Here is a 5,659-nt window from a genome sequence, read left to right on the forward strand (position 1 = left end):
CCCAGGAGTAGGAGGTTGCTGTGAGTTGTGATGCCACGGCACTCTACCCAGGGGGGACAGCTTGAGGCTCTGTCTCAAAAAACAAACAAACAAACAAAAAACAAACAAAGAGCCAAATTTTGGTTTTATTGATTTTCTGTTATTTTTCTTTTCTCTATTTTATTTATCTCTGCTCTGATCTTTATTATTTCTTTCCTTCTTCTAAGTTTGGGTTTAGTTTGCTTTTATTTTTCTTTTTCCTCAGAGTGTGTAATTAGGTTATAATTTGACAATTCTTTTTTGGCATATGCATTTACCTAAATTTCCCTTTTTGAGTGGCCTTTGTTATATCCCATGACTTTTAACATGTGTTTTCATTTTCATTTGTCTCAAGACATTTTCTAATTTCCCTTGTCATTTCTTCTTTGACTGATTGTTAAAAGTATTATTTAATTTCCACATATTTGTGAATCTTCCAGCTTTCCTTCTGTTATTGATTTCTAGTTTTATACCATGGTGATAAGAAAAGATACTCTAAATTATTTTAATCATTTTACTTATCAAGACTAGTTTTGTGTCCTAATACATGGTCTAGTCTGGAGAATGTTCCATTTGAGAGGAAAGTGCATTCTGCAGTGGTTAGTGTCCTATTATGCCTGCTGGGTCAAATGGATTTGTGGTTCACATCTTCTTATTTTCTTACGGGTCTGTTCATTTGTTCTTTTATTGAAAGATACTTTTATTGAAATATCCCAAATTAGTGTCAAACTACTTATATAGTATTTCTCCTTTCAATTGTGTCATATGTTTCTGGGACACTGTCATTAGGTGCATATATAATTGCTACATCTTTTTGCTATGTCCCCTTTATCAATATATATTGACTTTCTTTGTCTCATAGCTTTTTTTAATCTATTTTGTCTGATAATAATATAGCTGTCTCAGCACTCATTTGGTTACTATTTGCATGAAATATCTTTTTTCCAGCCTTTTACTTTTAACTTTAACTTTTATATCCTTTGCTTTAAAGTAAGTCTCTTGGGCAAGCAGGGTGGTTCACACCTGTAATCCTAACACTCTGGGAGGCTGAAGCAGGAGGATCACTTGAGGTCAGGAATTTGAGACCAACCTGAGAAAAAGTGAGACCTCATCTTGACAAAAAAATAGAAAAAAATTAGCCAGGTGTGGTGGCATGCACCTGTAGTCCCAGCTACTCAGGAGGCTGAGGCGGGAGGATGGCTTGAGGCCAGGAGTTTGAAACCAACCTGAGCAAAAGTGAGACCTCATCTTGATAAAAAATAGAAAAAAATTGGGTGGCACCTGAGGCTCAGCAAGTAGGGTGCTAGCCCCATATACCAAGGGTGGTGGGTTCAAACCCGGCCCCAGCCAAATTGCAACAAAAAAATAGCCAGGTATTGTGGTGGGCACCTGTAGTTCCAGCTACTCAGGAGGCTGAGGCAAGAGAATCACCTAAACCCGAGTGCTGGAGGTTGCAGTGAGCTGTGATGCCATGGCACTCTACCAAGGGTGACAAAGTGAAATTCTGTCTATTAAAAAAAAAAAAAATTTAAGCAGGTGTGGTTGCATGCATCTGTAGTCCCAGCTACTCAGGAGGCTGAGGTGGGGGAATCACTTGAACCCAGGAGTTTGAGGTTGCAAGAAACTACGAAGCACTCTAAAGCTGGAATGACAGAGCAAGATTCTGTCTCAAAAACAAAAAAGGAAAAGAAAAAAATAATAAAGTAAGTATCTTATAGTTAGTATATAGATAATACTGTAGAGTTTTAAAAATCCAATCTGCCAATATTTCAGTTTTTTATTTATTTTATTTTATTTTTATTTATTGATTGATTGATTTTAGAGACAGAGTCTTACTGAGTCGCCCTTGGTAGATTGCTATGGCATCACAGCTCACAGCAACCTCAAACTCTTGGGCTTAAGTGATTTTCTTGCCTCAGCCTCCCATGTAGCTGAGACTATAGGCACCCGCCACAGCACCTGGCTATTTTTGTTGTTGTTGTTGTTGTTGTTATTGTCATTGTTGTTGTGCAGGCCCTGGGCCAGGTTTGAACCCACCAGCCCTGGTGCATGCAGCCAGTACCCTAACCACCAAGCTACGAGTGCTGAGCCCAATTCTGCTTTTTAATAGCAGAGTTCAGTTCATTTACATTTAATATTATTACCAATAAGGATTTATTTCTGCTATTTGTTTTCTGTATGTCTTATATGTTTTTGGTTCTTCCATTCCTCCAGTTTTGTATTTTGTTAATTTTTTTTTTTGGTAGTATATCATTTTGAGTTCCTCTTTCTTTCTTTTTCTGTACATTTTTTAGTTATTTTCTTATAGGTTACCTTGAGTATTACAATTAACATCTTAAATTATAAAACCCTAGTTTGAATAATGCCAATTTAGTTTCATAGGATACAAAAACTCTGTTCTTATACATTACTGTCCCTTCTCTACATTGTTAGTGTTGCAGATTACACCTTTGTAGGTTGTATGATCATTAACATAAATTTGTAATCCTTATTTTATTCTTTGCCTATTAAATCATATAGGAAAAAATAAGAGTTACAAACCAAACCAAAAATATAATAATTCTGGCTTTTGCATTTTCTTATACAGTCACCTTTACAGTGTTTGTAATTTTTTCTTCTAACTTTAAGGTACTGTGCAGTATACTTTTGTTTCAGTATGAAAGATCTGCTTAGCATTTCTCACAGGGCAGATCTACTACCAATGCACTCCTCAGAATCTGCTTATCTGGAAATGTCTTTAATTTCTCTTTCATTATTAAAAGATAATTTTGCAGTGGAATTTGCAATTCCTGTTTGACAGGTAGGTTTTTTGTTTTGTTTTGTTTTGTTTTGTTTTCTATTGGGACTTTAAATGCATCATCCCACTACCTCCTGGCTTCTGCGGTTCTGAGGAGAAATCAGCTGTCTATCTCCTTGAGGCTCTCTTATACACAGCAAGGTGCTTCCTTCTTGCTGGCTTTCATAATTCTTTCTCTGTTCTTGGGTTCCCACAGTTTTGTTACATGTCTTAGTATGGATTTCTTTGAGTTTTCCTGTTTGGATTTTGTTGAACTTTTTTTTTTTGGAGTTTGTATAATGGCATATTTCCTTTGACTTGGGAAATTTTGGAAATTATACGTTCAAACATTTTCTCTGTCCTTTTCACTCCTCTTCTGGAACTCCTACAAGTACACATTGGAACATTTGGTGGGGTCCCACAGGTCCCTCAGGCTCTGTTTGATTTTTCTTAATCTTTTAAAATTTCTGCTCCACAATTATTTTAATTATCTTATCTTTAAGTTTACTGACCCTTTCTTTTGCCTGTTCAAATTTGCTGATAGATTCCTTCACTGAGTTTTTCACTTCAGTTACTGGATTTTTCAGTTCTAAAATTTGTTTGGTTTTTTAAAAAAGAAAACAGGCTATTTTTCGAGTAGTTTTAGGCTCACAGAAAAATTGAGCAAAAGCCCAGAGTTCCCATACACCCCTGCCCACTCGCCCACACATAGCTTCTCCCTCTGTCAATATCCCCATCACAGCGGCAGACTTGTTATGATCAATGAACCAACATTGACACATCCTTATCACTCAAAGTGCATCATGTACACTAGACTTCACTCTTGGTGGTGCCCATTCTGTGGGTTTGGGTAAATGTATACTGAACATTCACCATTATAGCGTCATACTATAATGTTATATAATGTTATATATAATTAGAGCAGTCTCACTGCCGTAAATGTCGTCTGTGCTCTGCCTCTTCATCCCTCCCTCTCTTAACTCCTAGGAACCGTGGATCTTTTATTTTTTACATAGTTTTGACTTTTCCAGAATGTCATAGAGTTGGAATCACGCAGTAGACCTTAGCTTTATGCCTCTCACTGAGTACGATGCATTTCAGGTTACCCCCAAGGCCCTTTGTGGCTTGATAGCTCATTGAGGGGCTCTTTCAGTGTGGAAGCTGATGTCCTTCAGGCATCAAATAATATTCCATTGTCTGGATGTACCACAGTTTATTTATACATTCACCTATGGAAAGACATTTTGGGAGTTTTGTTAATTTTTTTCTCTAGCACCTGGCTTTTACTAGTTGCCTGTTTTCCCAAACTCAGCATTTTTAAAAAGTCACCTGAGGTGGTAATTCAGTCAGGGGTAGAGATGGTGGTGAGCCAGTGGTCATATAGGAGGAAGATGCTGGCATGGCATGATGGATCCTTCACATGTAACACCAGGCTGAGCAGCCAGCAGCCAGGGCCACACCAATGGCCAGAACAAATGGGAGGCAAGGCTTCCTTGGCACAGTCACGGCTGCTGGGAAGGGACAGCTTTCCAGGGCACCTTTATCTTGCTGGCAACATTGTAGGGGCATTTCCACACATCTCCTTTCCCATCATGCACAGGGAGCTCATCCTCCAATGCCTTTCTGGCAAGTGTGGAGCCAGCCTGGTCCAGTCCATTGAATGCCTGTGTGCTGTATGGAAAGCCTTGCTGCTTCCGCCACAGTCCTGTTTGTGGTCTTCAGGTTCAGGTCCAGGGTGTCCATCCTGGCCTGGCTTGAACTGCTGGGCATTGTCCACATTTATAAACAGGTAGATCTGGGTCCCTTCCCCTGTGCTGGAGAGTTTTAGTACTTGCTGAGCCACTGTCTTCAGCACCTGGCCCCCAGAGAGGTCCCCCATGTATATGGGTGTACGCATGGGCTACCAGTAACTCCTGCTCACTCTGCCTTATATGGTGGATCCGATCCACATACTTTTGGGCAGCCTCAGAGCACTGTACCTGTTCCTCCCACTTTTCACCAAAGAAATACTCCATGTCCTTGGTCAGCACCTCTTTCTGGTAGCTCTGTGGGGAAGTATAAGGGAGCAAAGGCTGAGTGGTCCATTTCCCCCTCGAGGCCTGAATATGTGAAGTAAAGCACAGAGGTGGCCAGCTTAAATAGCTCCTTCTTCTTTTTTTTTTTTTTTAGAGACAGAGTGTCACTTTATCATCCTCAGTAGAGTGCTGTGGTGTCACAGTTCACAGCAACCTCCACCTCTTAGGCTTAGGCAATTCTCTTGTCTCAGCCTCCCAAGTAGCTGGGACTACAGGCACCCACCACAACGCCCAGCTATTTTTTTGTTGCAGTTTGGCCGGGGCTGGGTTTGAACCCACCACGCACCATATATGGGGCTGGCACCCTACCCACTGAGCCACAGGTGCCACCAAATAGCTCCTTCTTAATGTTGCCTTCCAAGAAGTCCTTGGCAAACTGGGTGTTTTCTGCCTCAGCAGATGTGCCTCCTTCAGGAGCTTGAAGAGGTCAGCCATTCTGATGTGGCTGTCCTTCTCTGAGGCCCCAGAGTTCTTTTTCTCTGACTCTCTACCCCTCTGAGGTCTCCACTTCTGCTCACATTGTTGCTAAATTGGTACTTGCTGCTTTTACTCCTCTGGTCCTACCACGGGTCTGCTCCGCACATCCCCTGGGGCCAGAGTCCAGTTTTTATTAATTTTTTAAATTTATTTTTCTTTTTTAAAACATTTTTTAAAAACCTTTTCTTTTTCTTTTTGCTTTTTTCTTCTTCTTCTTCTTATTTTTTTTTTTTTTTTTTTTGAGAGACAAGAGTCCTACTCTGTTACTCAGGCTGGAGTGCAGTGACATCATCGTAGCTCACGGCAGCCTCAA

The 5,659-nt window shown here is 40.2% G+C and overlaps 1 protein-coding gene and 1 pseudogene across 1 annotated transcript in view; one reads left to right on the plus strand and one right to left on the minus strand.

The window, feature by feature from the left end:
- TNFRSF13B (TNF receptor superfamily member 13B) overlaps nt 1-5,659 on the plus strand; it is a 32,795-nt gene that overhangs the window by 10,319 nt on the left and 16,817 nt on the right. The window lies entirely within an intron of this gene.
- LOC100954982 lies at nt 4,211-5,389 on the minus strand (annotated as a pseudogene).

The sequence above is a fragment of the Otolemur garnettii genome, unplaced genomic scaffold (assembly GCF_000181295.1).
Source record: "Otolemur garnettii isolate 467f Iridium unplaced genomic scaffold, OtoGar3 scaffold00182, whole genome shotgun sequence".
Lineage (NCBI taxonomy): Eukaryota > Metazoa > Chordata > Mammalia > Primates > Galagidae > Otolemur > Otolemur garnettii.